Source organism: Symphalangus syndactylus, chromosome 10, assembly GCF_028878055.3.
Source record: "Symphalangus syndactylus isolate Jambi chromosome 10, NHGRI_mSymSyn1-v2.1_pri, whole genome shotgun sequence".
Taxonomy (NCBI): Eukaryota; Metazoa; Chordata; class Mammalia; order Primates; family Hylobatidae; genus Symphalangus; species Symphalangus syndactylus.
In genome coordinates, this window is record NC_072432.2 from 78,410,357 (window position 1) to 78,426,527 (window position 16,171).

The window sequence follows — 16,171 nt, forward strand, 5'->3', positions numbered from 1 at the left end:
ATCACTGAGGGGCATTTAGGGTGATTCTAAGTCCTTGCTATTGTGCATAGTGCTGCAATGGACATACATACGTATTTCTTTATAATAGAAAAATTTATATTCCTTTGAGTATATATGCAGTAATGGGATTGCTGGGTCAAACAGTATTTCTATTTTTAGGTTTTTGAGGAATCGCTACACTGTCTTCCACAATACCTGAACTAATTTACACTCCCAACAACCATGTATAAGCGTTCTTTTCTCTACTACTTCGCCAGCATCTGTTATTTTTTTTTAAATTTTTAATAATAGCCACTCTGTCTGGTGTGAGATGGTATCTCATTGTGGTTTTGATTTGCATTTCTCTGATGATTAGTGATGCTGAGCTTTTTTACATATGCTTGTTGGCTACATAAATGTCTTCTTTTGAGAAATATCTGTTTATGTCCTTTGCCCACTTTTTAATGGGTTTTTTTTTCTGGTAAATTTGAGTTTCTTATAGATGCTGGATAGTAGACCTTTGTTGGATCCACAGTTTGTAAAAATTTTCTCCCATTGTCTAGGTTGTCTGCTCACTCTGTTGATATTTTCCTTTGCTGTGCAGAAGCCCTTTAATTTAGCAATTTACAGATTCAATAATTCTTCACAGAGCTAGAAAAAAACTATTTTAAAATTTATATGGAACCAAAAAGGAGCCTGAATATCCAAGGAAAACCCAAGCACAAAGAATAAAGCTGGAGGCATCACGCTACGCAACTTCAAACCATACTGTAGGGCTACAGCAACAAAAAACAACATGGCACTGCTACAAAAGGACACATAGACCAATGGACAGATCAGAGAACCCAGAAATAAGATCACATACCTACAACCACCTGATCTTCGACAAACCTGACCAAAAAAAAAAAAAGCAATGAGAAAGGATTTCCTATTTAATAAATGGTGCTGGGATAACTGGCTAGCCATATGCAGAAGATTGAAACTGGACCCCTTCCTTACACGTTATATAAAAATTAACTCAAGATGGATTAAATACTTAAATGTAAAACCCAAAACTATAAAAACCCTGGAGGACAACCTAGGCAATACCATTCAGGACACAGGCATGGGCAAAGATTTCATGATGACATCAAAAGCAATTGCAACAAAGCAAAAATTGACAAATGGGATCAAATTAAACCAAATTCCTTTCAAAAAGACACCAGGGATGGGCTCTGTGGCTCATACCTGTAATCCCAGCACTTTGGGAGGGTGAGGTGGGTGGATCACCTGAGGTCAGGAGTTCAAGACCAGCCTGGCCAACATGGTGAAACCCCCCCACCATTAAAAACAGAAAAAAATTAGCCAGGCATGGTGGTGCACACCTGTGGTTCCAGCTGCTGGGGAGGCTGAGGCAGGAGAATCGCTTGATCCTGGGAGGCAGAGGTTGCAGTGAGCCAAAATTGCGCCACTGCACTCCAGCCTGGGCAACAAAGTGACACTCTGTCTAAATAAATAAATAAATAAATACAAATAAAAGGACACCAGAATATTGGATTAGGGGCTCACCCTGCTCCAATATGATCTCATATTAACTTGTCTATTTACATCCTCAATGATTCTATTTCCATAAAAGATCGCATTCGCAGGGACTAGGCATTAGGACTTCAACATAAGTATTTGGGAGGTATCCCATAACACCAGTTTAACAATATTTAATCTTCTCATCTTTGTACACAGAATATTTTCTATTTATTTAGGTGTTCTATAATTTCTTTTAATGATGATTTTTAGTTTTCATATATATACCTATGAGCTTTCTCTTTTAGTTTTCATATATATATGAATGTTTTCATATATATAATTTTCATATATATGAAACAATTTCTTTCAATTATGTCTAAAAAGTAATTTATTTTAATTATGTTTTTAAATCATCATATATCTTTAATTTCTTTTAATGAAAATCTCATTTATGATATTAATGATATGTAATGACAACTACAAAACATCATTAAAAGAAATTAAAGATATACATATATCTTATATTTTTTGTTAAATTTATTTCCAATTTTTAATTCTACTTGTCATTGTAAACAGAATCTTAATTTCACTTTCATATCATTTATTACTAGTAGATAGAAATAAAATTGACGTTTTTATATTGATCTAGTATCCAGCAATGTTGCAAAACTCAATTGTTAGTTCTAAGAGATTTTGTGTGAATTCTTTGGGATTTTCTCTATACAAGATCAGGTCAACTGTGAATAGAAATGCTAGTTTTTCCTTTCCAATATGGATACTCTTTATTTCTTTCATTTGCCTAATTGCCCAGACTAGAACCTTCAGTACAATGTTGAACAGAAGTGATGAGAACAAATATCCTTGTCTTGTTCCTAACTGTAGGGAGAAAGTTTTCAGTCTTTCTCCATAAAGTATGATGTTATTGTGAGTTTTTACTAAATGCTCTTCAATCAGTCAGGTTCAGAAATTTCCCTTTTATTTTTAGTTTGTTTAGTGTTTTTATTGTGAAAGTGTGTTGATTTTTAAAAAATGCTTTTATTCTGCACCTATTTAGAAAATCGCGTGTGGTTTCTGTTTTTTTTAAAAAAATTTAGTCATCATAGAGCGTATTACTTTGCATAAATATATTCTCTAATTATTCTGAATCATTTTAAAACACTAGAAGTCCTTCCGATTCAGTAAAGAATGTAGTCTTTGCTTAGAAAGAACAAGCCTAGTTCAATTATGTTAATATAAGATTCTCATTATCTTATACCCTTCTTACTTTCTTGTATACTGAGCCCAAAAATGAGACTGGAATGCTTGAGTCGAACCATAAGGCAGAGTGTGCCCTGAACAGAAAAGAAGAGAAAGAAGATAAATATGCTGGTTTACCTTTTGAGGGGGTGGTGAGAGGAGTTGGTGGCAGAGATTTGTTTCCTGTAGGATCAGGCATATCTTGGTGCATGTTCCCACTGCAGTTGTGAGAAATGGTTCTGCCTGTCTTAATGCAGACCTGCTCTAGGGACTAAATATGTCCCATGGATAAATGAATAATTAAATGCTGCAGAAGAATATCTTTGAAGGTGTACTCATTCAATGTGGGACAATGGAGAAATCATCCTGATGCTACTATTTCAGAAAAGGGATTAAAACAAGAATCTTGTCAGTTCAAAATAGAAGGTAAAAAAGAGTTGCCAACAACAGCAGTAGTGCACAGTTAGGCGAAGAACGATGGAAGGCCTAAGTCCATGTTATGTTTTCAGTGGGAGTTTGCCAGCAGGGCCTCTTTTAAGTAACATGTTTGGAAGTTATTGGTGGGTAAAATCCTGATGGAACAAGGAGAAGAGATGGGAAAATACCTGTCATCTACATATTTACCTTCATATTTTCGTAGCTTCTGTGGTTCATTTTATTTTTCCAGCCACTATTTTTACAAAAATAGAGAATAAAAATAAGAATAAAAATCTTTCTTCCACTCTTTTCTGCTTCTAAAAATGCTCTTAAGTAAACAACGGCATTATTGTTTAATCAGGTTCGCACTTTCCAATTTACTTATTTAATCTGTTTATCACACTTAACACAGTTGATCCTTCTCTTGAAATTCATGGCTTCCCTGGCTTCTAAGCCTGTATCATTTCTTCTTCTCTGCCCTCATTATTGGAAACTACATGTCAGATTTTCTTTCTTCTTCCATGTCCCTTAACAATAGATTCCTCCAAGTTTCCATCCTGCATCCACTTCTTTTCAACTGCAAGTTCGCCCAGCCAATATAAAGCTGATGACCCCAAAATTGTAGTTTTAAGACTAGTAGTCTTTTCCGAGCCCCCTATTAATATTTCCAATAGCCTCTTTAGTAGCTGTTCCTCAATGATAAATGGTGCCTTATATCTGAAATGGAGTATGTTTCTACATTCTAAAGCTAGCTTATCTTCTGGTATTTATTGTTCTGTGTAATGGCACCACTCTCTGACAAATCACCCAGACCACAGTCTTAGAAGCCCTTCTAGCCTAATGTCTACTACTCATTTCCAGCATCTAAGTAGTCACCAGTCCATGTTGAATCTATCTGACTGTCTCTCAAACCCATTCTCTTTTCTCCTTCACTCTTATGGTTAAAGATCACTTTCCTGGTAAACATTTTTATAGAGTACACGGAGTACAGTGAGGAGAAGGAGCAAAGCAGGAAAGGAGAGAGAACAAATACTTGGATACAATATCTAGCTGGCTCCCACAAAATAAGACTACTGGATGCTAAATTCCCTGCCCCAAGAGGTCCTATAACATACATTCAAGGACTGGGAAGGGGAGATTTTAAGAAAATGGTGGAATAATTTGTGAACTTGTTGTCATCTCCTATTACTCAAATATTTGTTACAGGGCTTTTACGCCTCACACATTTGGCCACATGTATGTGGGTACCAAGTGGGATCACAGAGGTTAATAGGGAAGCCTCGGGACTAGAGTCACAAGACAAAGAAGCATGAGGAACTGCTATTAGGTTGAATATGTCTGGCCCATGCAGGAACAACTAAGCCTGAGAGGATTTGGAGTGTTTTATAAGAGGTGTCTAATACATTTCTAACTCTTCTCCCTTTACTTCATTTAGTCTATTTTCTGCAATGCCTAATGCCTAATCTTTTAAATTGCAAATCCTAGCAATCCAGTCTGAAGTCCTTCAGTGATTCTACAAAGCTCATTGATAAATTTGGAAATTCTTCATATGGAATACAAGGGACTCATGGTCCAATTCTTGCTTATCTTTCCAGCATTTGCAATACTTCTGCACATTTCCCCAAGGGGACAAACTTCTGCTTACGATACCATCCTATTCATCATTTAAAGCGGCTCAAATGTAATTTTTTATGTGATATCTTCTCTGAGATCATCTGACATAACTAGTAGTTCTTTTCCTGAACTTTCATAGCCACTGGTTCATACTTTTATACAGCACACAACAAAATGGCTTTAAGAATTAGTTTAGGGGTAGAGAATAGGGTAGAGATTGCTTTCTATTTATCTCACTATTATCTGGGACTAGGAACAAATCCAAAATGAATGAAAATTGTACTTAATGTGGTGGGTTATATGAAGGAATGAATCTTAGAAGAACCAAGGCCAGAAATTATTTTATCTTGATTTCAATCTGCAATAATCACCCTTTGTCTGATATTTCATATGCACATGTGTATTTTTTATTGTGTCAATTACTTCTTTTCGTTTCCCAGTTATCCACTTATATTTCAAGACTTTAATTCTTCAGTCAGATTTTAAGGTCTTTAAGAAAAGGATACTATTTCTTAGTTCTCTGTGTTTTCCATAACATCGTGCACAGAAAACAAGCTCAGTAGTCATTCTTAATTCATTCGACAAATGAATTATTAAAATTTATGTTTAACTTCCATTCAAAGTTCTACTTAAGTTGTTTTCTTTGAAAAAGTATATTTCACGGATTTGAGGACAACTTAAAGGAGAATTATTTTTTCAGTTTTTTTTTTCTCCAGTTTGTTTTATTCTATTTGTGGGTTGGTGAAATTGGCTCTGAAATCCTATCCGTGATTTTTGTTGCATTCTACGAAATTTTTAGACGTCAAACATTTTTAAACACTGCATTACAAGAACTGCTAAAGTGTTTCTGTGACCCTGAGATAATACAGAACTTTTAGGGATCAATGTAATAATTTATGAGAATGATTATCACAGAATTGTGGGACTGGGCTAATGTTCAGGGACTATTGTGTAGACTATCTGCACATATATGAAGGATAATCTATAATTTTATTTATTATTATACTTTAGGTTTTAGGGTACATGTGCACAATGTGCAGGTTTGTTACATATGTATCCATGTGCCATGTTGGTTTGCTGCACCCATTAACTCGTCATTTAGCATTAGGTATATCTCCTATATCTCCCCCCTCCCCCCACCCCACAACAGTCCCCGGAGTGTGATGTTCCCCTTCCTGTGTCCATGTGCTCTCATTGTTCAATTCCCACCTATGAGTGAGAACATGTGGTGTTTGGTTTTTTGTCCTTGCGATAGTTTACTGAGAATGATGTTTTCCAGTTTCATCCATGTCCCTACAAAGGACATGAACTCATCATTTTTATGGCTGCATAGTATTCCATGGTGTATATGTGCCACATTTTCTTAATCCAGTCTATTGTTGTTGGACATTTGGGTTGGTTCCAAGTCTTTGCTATTGTGAATAGTGCTGCAATAAACATACGTGTGCATGTGTCTTTATAGCAGCATGATTTATAGTCCTTTGGGAATATACCCAGTATTGGGATGGCTGGGTCAAATGGTATTTCTAGTTCTAGATCCCTGAGGAATCGCCACAGTGACTTCCACAATGGTTGAACTAGTTTACAGTCCCACCAACAGTGTAAAAGTGTTCCTATTTCTCCACATCCTCTCCAGCACCTATTGTTTCCTGACTTTTTAATCGTGGCCATTCTAACTGGTGTGAGATGGTATCTCACTGTGGTTTTGATTTGCATTTCTCTGATGGCCAGTGATGATGAGCATTTTTGCATGTGTTTTTTGGCTGCAATAATGTCTTCTTTTGAGAAGTGTCTGTTCATGTCCTTCACCCACTTTTTGATGGGGTTGTTTGTTTTTTTCTTGTAAATTTGTTTGAGTGCATTGTAGATTCTGGATATTAGCCCTTTGTCACATGAGTAGGTTGCGAAAATTTTCTCCCATTTTGTAGGTTGCCTGTTCATTCTGATGGTAGTTTCTTTTGCTGTGCAGAAGCTCTTTAGTTTAATTAGATACCATTTGTCAATTTTGGCTTTTGTTGCCATTGCTTTTGGTGTTTTAGACATGAAGTCCTTGCCCACGCCTATGTCCTGAATGGTATTGCCTAGGTTTTCTTCTAGGGTTTTTATGGTTTTAGGTCTAACATGTAAGTCTTTAATCCATCTTGAATTAATTTTTGTATAAGGTGTAAGGAAGGGATCCAGTTTTTTTTTTTTTTTTTTTTTTTTTTTTTTTTTTTTTTTTTTTTTTTTTTTTGAGACGGAGTCTCGCTCTGTCACCCAGGCTGGAGTGCGGTGGTGCGATCTCTGCTCACTGCAAGCTCCACCTCCCAGGTTCACGCCATTCTCCTGCCTCAGCCTCCCGGGTAGCTGGGACTTCAGGCGCCTGCCACCACGCCTGGCTAATTTTTTGTATTTTTAGTAAAGATGGGGTTTCACCGTGTTAGCCAGGGTGGTCTCGAGCTGACCTCGTGATCCACCTGCCTTGGCCTCCCAAAGTGCTGGGATTACAGGCATGAGCTACCGTGCCAGGCCCAATATTTTTGATATAATGGAGAGAATATTATATTCTCTGTTCAAGTTCCCTTATCTAAAATTTTCATTCCCCTTTCTTTAATACGTGTAAGAACATCTATGGTGTATGTTTAGAAAATCTATTATATATAAATAATATGTAATAGAGATGCAGGGCTAATTTTAAGGATTGGATAGTTTTATTTATACTGCGAGAGGGCCACTGAATATTAAAACTTTTTTACTATATGTTGTAGTATGTGCCTTTATTACTAAGTTTTCAAATTAGAAAAAGTAAAAACCTTATCATAAACCCTTATATTAATTAATAAAATGATTGTTAGTAGTGTTTATAAAATCACATGGAAGAAATAGGGGGAATAATTATAAAAAGACAATTTTGTCTTATCTTTCTTGCTTCTGTGGTATCTAAAGTATCGCAAATAAATAAGAACCTTTGTCTTCTATTTAATCTCTTTACTTTCTCTCTCTCTCTTTTTTCCCTTGTCTTCTCTGAGGATAAGATTGATTTAATTTGGGCAGTTGGAGGAGAGTAGGTTGAAAGACAATCAGAAAAAAGAAACTGTCTTTAAACCCTAAATTTATTCCAATTTCATGTTTATTTCTTTTACTGATTATTTTATTACTATCTTGTTATTAATCCATTATTAATTTTTGAAAACTTCCGATATGCAGGAGAAATATCTTTCATTTATATTCTTTGGAAGTTTTACTGCTTACAGAAAGGAATTTTGGTCTGGGAGTCTGGAAGTCTACATCAATATTTTAATCAAGGAATAAGTAGCAGCCACTTGGCCTGCAAAAAGGCTAATACAAAGCATTTTACAACAAATGGTTTCTGGCTCATGCTGAAATGGTATGAAAACTTATTTCAGCCTCCACAATTACTAAACATAATTGTGGGTGGGATAGCAGAAATTTCTCTAGTCATATACAAAACACCAGCTAACTGACTTGTGTGTGTAAAACACATCACTGATAAAGAGAAGTCTATATTAAAAATTTAAATGTATTTATTATTATATTGTGACATCCATACTAAAAATAGTTAAATAATCATAATTTCATATGATTTAATACAAATAAAAATATATAAATATTGTCATGTGGGTAAATCTTATCCATCTGCTGAAATCTGCTAAAAATACAAAAATACTTATTTAGGAAGTCTTTGAATTTAGTTCAACTGTTCAATTAGATTTATTTTAAATTGGTAAGTACTTTTGAAGTCACGCAAAACTTAAAGTCAAAAATGTTGAATTTAAAAATATTCTGTAAGAACTCAATTTTCTTATGTTCTGTATCAGATAATCTACATTGCCTGTTATATAGTTAATCCCTCTCATTTGAAACTTGTTTAGGAATAATCCCAAATAAAGGCACACAAGATAATAAATGAAGATGTAATAAAATAATTAGGCCTAACTATGAACAAGTAGAAGAACCCATACTTTGTCTGACATTAACTGCTAATTGGATCATAAGCTTGACCAAGATGTGGCAGAAAGATTGAAATCTTCCTAATTCTGATGCATTAATGCATGGGATACAGATTTGTATTTACACCAAACTTTTCCTGTGAATGCTGGTCACCTCTAATTTTAGTGATTAAATAGTCTTTATTTGAAAATCAATTAACCATTTATAAGCCCATAGATGTGTTCTCAGTCACAAACATAAATGTGACTCTAGAGCCACACAATGGTATTGTCACTGCACTGTAACCTTGTCTAATTAGAGAAAATGTGATTATAGCTGTAGGGTAGATGTCAGCTTGATTCTCTTTCTGTCTATACTATATTCTTATGCTAATTTTTATCGTATAATTTCAAAGCTTTCCATTACAAAAATATATGGCAATGAATATCCTTGTAAAAACACTTGTCACATCTCCAATAACCTTTGTTGGCTAAGGAAGTTTAAATATATGCTTTTATCTTTGCTTTCTCCATTGACTAGCTCTTTCATCCAGCCATCATATTGTCCAATGCTCTAAAGCACAAAATCTACAGTCAGCATTTCTTCAGTTTTCTTCTAAAAATGTGTGTACCTCAGTATCCCCACTAAGTAAACAGTAACACCATCTACCTAATTACTTAAACCATAGGTATTTTTCCTTTTACCTCATGTATTATTGAATCTTTTACGTCAGATATATGTTCCATATGTATCCACTTATTTCTACTTCTGCAACTACTACTTTAGCTTGAATCACTCTGATCTCTCACCAGGAGAACTCCAATATCACCTTTACTACTTACTCTAATTTCATACTTGTCATCCCCATTCTTCCTGCCATAGCATTCAAAGTGATACTTTGAAACTGAAAGTAGATTATGTCGTTTTCCTGTTAAAACTCTCCAAATGACTTATCATTAGACTTAGTAAAGTTCAAATTCTTTATGGTGGCCTTTGAGGTTCTACATGAACTGGCTGAATAACTCTCTGATTTTCTCTCTTACCTCTCTTGCCGTTTGCTGAATTTGACCACATTGAACTTCTTCCTATTTTTCCACTATATAACAAATTTTATTGGATTTGACTCAAATATCAGCTCCTCAGAGACCATCCCTGACTATCGTATTTAAAGTAACTTCCTTCTGCACCTGTTATTTGAATTGGTTTTCATTACAGCATTAAGAGCATGTTCACTATATCATCTTAGGCAGAAAAAAATACATAAACATATTCATAATTAGATAATTGTCATTACTCTCATATGTATGGCAATTATTAAACTACGTTCATATTCAGCTCATGATGCTGGGGCTGAGACACTGCAAACCATGTTTTCTCCTTTGTGAGCTGGTTCCTGTTAGATTCTGTAGGCATAGAGGGTGCCACAGAGACTAGAGGGTTGGAGGTTAAAGAGGGGATTTTCTGTTCCTATCAGTGTCTCCTGTGCAAAACTTCTTCACTGGCAGCAGTACACTACATTAGAAGCAGCAGATTCCAGGTTGCAATTTTATTCCCAGTATTCCTAGAACTAGTCCCATTAGAGACAGACTCTTCAGAGTTCTGAATTCCGACTCCTTAGAGTCTTCCCTCTGAGTTCTTGAGGCTCCAGCAATATCCAAGCAATACCTCCTTTGCAGAGATCTGAGTTCCAATTCCACCAGGCCACTTCTCCGAGATTCCAAACTTCAATAATTCCAACCGTGTCCTTTTGCTCCTCCCCGCCACTGGATCAGCATCTGCTTCCTGCAGTTACTTGTTCACAATACCTCAGCGTGTTCTATTTCATTTTCCATTTTCTAATACCTGGCTAACAATTATTCATAGCAAATTTTCTCTGTTAACGTTACTTGTGTGGTTTCTATCTCCTGACTGGATTTTGATTAATAAAGTAGGACTGAATTATTGGCTAATTAAAATATCTAAAGAAAAGACAAGACTGTATTTCACCTTCTAAAAGAGACCTGAGAATTAAGGAAGGAAAATGGTAAATGGCCTCTTGATGTTGTTTCCAACCGCATAAATTTTGACTGTTTTGTAAAAATATCTCTATATAGTGATCTCATGCTTGCCACATACTCACGTAGTCTTGAGTTGTGTGGTCAGGCTCTTCTTTGCAGAAGAGGCAAAGTAGTGAGCGGTGTATATTATAAAGAAACAGTGTAGAAAGAAACTTGATGAAGAGATTATAGGCTTAGTCAAGGGATCAGTAGTGGAGGCTGCTGCTGTACTTATAAAAGTATGTTTAATTTCTGTTTCACTGTTTCTTCTGAATCTAAAACACTAAAATAGTTATCCTTGCCCTACTTACATAATGTGCTTATTGACAGAAATAGGGAGTCATCTAACTAAAAATTATTTTGAGAAATAGGAATTGTTACAAAAGTAAAATTATTTAGTTAAATATGAATTGTTTTAAAAAAAAGAATTTAAATTGTATCAGAAAGGATCCAGGTACATTACCTTTTCGTTGACTTTGTTTATTCCTTAACACATCCAATGCAAGAATTACATATATGGTCTTATTTAGCATATTTTGCTATTTATATGAATATAGACAATATTTTGAACTGTTAATGTAGCATGATTCCCTATTTGAAATGTTATTCTCTGGGAGTCAGGGGCTTTGCCTCACTTTTGTATTTAATCACCCTTGAACAATACTCCCGACATCATAGAAAAGCAAGTGTTTTGTCAAGGCCATGATGTTACTAACATCAGAAATGGAGTGAGAGCTCAAGAATTTGCGTAGCAGTTTTGAGGAGATGACTGAAACCATGTGTAAATATTTAGATCCAAAATTAAAAGAGAAAAATAATGAACTTGATGTGCTTTCTTAGGTGACTGGCACAGAAAGAGCTGGTTTGTGAAACATTAAAATGTTACTTTCTAATATTCTTAACTTTTGTTCTTATTTGAAGAAATGGCGTCATGACAGCATGTTTGTTTCTACTCTCCTGTCCAGGTTGGAGGTGGGTTAACAATACGGTGATATGTAAGGTCCTGAAGCAAAAATGCCTATTGTCCAATCAAGGCACCATTAACTTGGTTCTCTGAATTTCCAAAAGAAGCCTCTTTCTTTTTCCTCTTAGTAAATCAAGGACTATAAACTGTCTAACGCTTGTGTGACATCCTGAGAATTTGGGGTGACTAAGCTTTTAGAGGCTGCTTTTGGACATGATTTTATCTTCTTCCTGCTTCTGAGAATCAGTTCTTTGTGTCTGCAGTGGCTGTCAGCTGTGGCTGTACCGTCTGATGCCAAAGAAGGCGCATGTGAAAATGTATAGAAACTTTCCATTTTGGATACAAATTCTACCTCTTTGCCAGATTTTGTGCCAGAAAAAAAAGCTATGAATTCAATCCTTATCTATAGAACACCAAATATAGGAAAAAATTCCTCCTAAGCATAGCAAAGAATATTATTTATTGAACTTGTGATAATCCTAGGCCTTTCCCCAAATCAACCTTTATAGCACGAGGTGTGAACCAAGCCTTCTTAAACAAGAGGCATTGACAGCAGAGCAGGGCACCTGATGGCTTTGGCCCCTTCACTCCAGGTGAATCTGAAGACCCTGCTGCTGGTGTCCTCTTTTTGTGTTACCTTCTGCCTCCATTCTGAAGAGGCAGTGATAGCAGCAAGCCTCTGTTATGACAGTTGTCTTGGCATCAACACATAGATATTCTGTTCTCTGGCTGTTCACTCTGACTATTGGCAGACAGAGAATGAACAGGCTGCAGAATCAACCCCATTAGTGTCATCCTAATCCTCTGTAATGGGATCCACATTGGCTAAGGCTAGGCACCAGTCCCCATCCCCATCCTCAAGCGTAGGATGCCTTAACTTAGCAAGATGTCAGGCAGTTCATTGAAGAGATGACAGTAGTGTGTTTGCTGCCACCTTTTGAAGAAAACCAGAACAATGCCATTGGGAATGTTATGTTGCACATTAGAAGCCGGGGAAGAATATGTATTTTTACAGTTAAAGGACATTTTTGAGGTATACTCACATATATCTTCCTAACAGTTTCTTTTTTTAGAACAATGCTGTTGCTGTTGGAGCTACTGGTGTTGTTGTAGCAATATTCAACAAAAAATATTATGAGCTTTCTGAGCAGGATAATGTGTGTGTAAGAGAGATAGAAAGAAAGAGAGGCAGAAAGAGAGACAGAGAGGCAGAGACAGAGAATGAGAATGACTAACATTCATAACACACTGTCACCAGGGAAAGGACAAGAAGGAGGGACATGACAGGCAGAAATTTAGTTAATGTTTGCTGGAGGTGGTAGATTTGAGATTGACAAGGGAGGGTACATAGCATTTCTGATTACTAAAAGTCTTTAGAATCTTTTATTTTAGGTGAGAAATGAAGTACTTAGAAGATTAAGTTCTGCTTCTAGAGAATAAGAGGATTTTGATTAATTTCTCTAGCCTCTTACCACAGAATTAAAATTGCCTTTAACAGCTTACTAGACTGTCTTGCCCACCTTTTCTGCCTTTCTGTTTCAGGTCATTTTGAACATCAGAATACATCAGAACATATAAAAGTCTGTGCTTTTGGCAATAATACGTAGCAGCCAAAGTCTAAATATCAGCAGAAAACAATAAATCACTTTGAATGCTGTTTATTTTGACAGTGGCCTTGCACTTCCAAAGCATAATGAACATTGAACACAGGAGAGAGAAGCATCAGAAGATGAACAGCTTGCCTCTGGGTTCTCCAGCAATGACAACATGGCTGCTGACAGTCATAAGCCCTTGAAATTTCCAAGTTCTGTTTATAGAGGTATGATCATTACTGATATATTTCAGTAAACCCTGGAACCCTTCTGGTTCAGCTGCTTCTTCATGCGGCACCTGTGGATGTACCTGTGGGCCTAAAAATAGCAAGAACCAAAAGTATATGGAAATCAAAAGCAAACTCTGTTGTGTTCAGTTTGTGTTTCCATATAACTCCTTGTAAGGACACCCACTTAACATACTTTCCCAGATTGTATGGGCAGCTGCAGCATTGGGTTTTTATTTCTTTTCATGTGAGTTTTTTTTTGTTGTTGTTTAAGAATTTTAAGTTTTAAAGAGCTGAGTCATATCTCCCTGAGTTTTCATGATTATATGGGCTCCTCTGAAGGTTTGCATAATAAAGGTTTTTAACTGGACGGTACAGGGAATAGTGGACTGGACAGACCAAAGTTACTATTATGAAAAGTAATTGAAATTGTCAGTTGAAGACTTCTGGGCTCAGAGGGAAGTGCCTTCTAAACCCTACGCATAGCCTTTACCTTCTAACCCCTAACCATAGTTGCTAAAACCAGGGAGAATAGGAAAATTCTTTATTTTAATGAGAAATAGGTTCACTTTAGACCCAGAGGGAGTTTGGAGTTTAGGATTTTTTACATCCTAAATTCAGGTCATTGGTTGAATGAGTGGAAGGCAATAGGTGTGAAGGAAGTTTTAATTTCTAACAACATTGTCCCTTTCAAGCAAGGATATATGGTTATGAAATGTCTGAGCACAATAAAAAGAACTTTGGTGGAGACTCTTATTTCCAATTTTGGCAGCCATTCCTTCTAATAAAAATGTCACATTGTCATCTGGAATTTAGTTTTCTGATAACAACTATGCCAAAGAATCACAGGCTTCTGAGTCAAAGCAGATTACATCTTCCTTTGCCTTCTATAAAGCTCCAACCCAAACATGAATTGTGGCAAAATGAGTGAACAGCAGTATATACTTTAGCAAGGAAGCCCGAAACTTTCAGACTCACTATTTAGCTGTTGATACTTTCTCAGTGTCCCTTCAACTTGCCGTTCCCTACATTTTCCTCCATGTTTGCTTCCAGAATTGCAAAGCAACACAGACGACCCTTGAGTCAACCCTTCAGAGACATTCAGAAGGCAGGGTATATTTTAGAATCAGCAGAAACATTGTCATGTTGAGAGAACACAACTGAACATACATGTAACTTCTGCCCTTCTCTTAGTCAATTTCAGGACTTTCTATAACATCGTAAGCACAGATATGAAAAGCATTGCACTAAGAATAATCTAATCTGAAAGAGCGTTATAAAACACCCCATAGCCATCTTCTGCTTCTCTTCTGTAGAGTTGTAATTATGGGGAATTTTGGCCAAAGATAATTCTGACTTCTTATTCCATATGTTGTACCATCACAATGATAGCTCATTCCTTATTCTGCTTGAAATAATATTTTAGAGATTCCTTCATATTGTTGACTGAATCAATAGTTGATTTTGTAAATTGCTGAGTAACATTATAATGGATAAATATTCAACAATATATTGTCATTCACTTTTTGGGCATTTGGATTGTTTCTGGTTTGCGGCTGTTTCGCATAAAGCTTCTATAAACATTTTTGCACAACTCTTTTCATGCGCATATATCTTCATTTATCTTGAGTAAATCCCTCAATCAAACTCACCTCTTAGGGAAGAAGTGGAATATTTGGGGCCTAGAGTGGATGACTAACTAGTTTTCCAAAGTAGTACCATGTTATCATTTTATTATTCAAAAAATAAAGTGTTTAATTTTGATGATGTCCAATTTGTCATTTTTTTAAGGGTTTTAACTCTCAGTGTCTTCTTAAGGAAGTCTTTGCCTACTCTAGTGTCTTGAAGATATTCTCATATGTGATCTCCAAGGAGTTCATATTTTTATCTTTCATGGTTGGCCTATGATTAATTTCAGATTAATTTTTGTATATAGTATTAGGTAGGGCTTGCAATTTATGTTTATTCAGTTGTTAGGGTGGCATTTGTTGATTTCCCTTTCCCCAAAAAATTGCATCTTTGATGAAAATCAGGTTTCTGCAAGTTCTATTTCTAAACTCTCTATTTGGGTTTATCATGTTCTTTCCCTTACACTAACACTCTACCGTATAATTACAATAGCTTTTTAGAAATTCTTACACTCACACAGCAAAAGTTGCCACAACATATTCTTTTTAAAAGTAGTTTTGTTTATGCTAGATCTCTGTATTTCTATATAAATTTTAAATCTGCTTATGAATTGCTACCAAATTTTTATTGAGCTTGATGCTTCATTAAAACATATAGACCAATGTGGGAAGACTGACACGTCAGTAACATTGAGTCTTACAATAGATGAATATGGTATATTTCTCAATTTATTTATGCCTACTTTTAATACTCTTATCAGTGTTTTGTCTTTTTCAGTGTAGAGGTTGTGCCCAGCATTTATTCATTAACTCTTCTTAAGTGGTTTATGTGAGCCTTTAAGTTTTCTTTTCTTTTTCTCAGGAATCACAGTCCAATGTCAGAAAACTGTTATCTCATATAGTTTGTCTATTGCTTTATATGTTTATTGCAGAAGAGTATGTCTCAACCAGTTACCTCCTCATGGCTAGAAGTAAAAATGCTAGAGCAATCCTTTTGTAAGAGAAAATGTTTCATGTTACCCTCTGTCCAAAACCTACTGTGAAT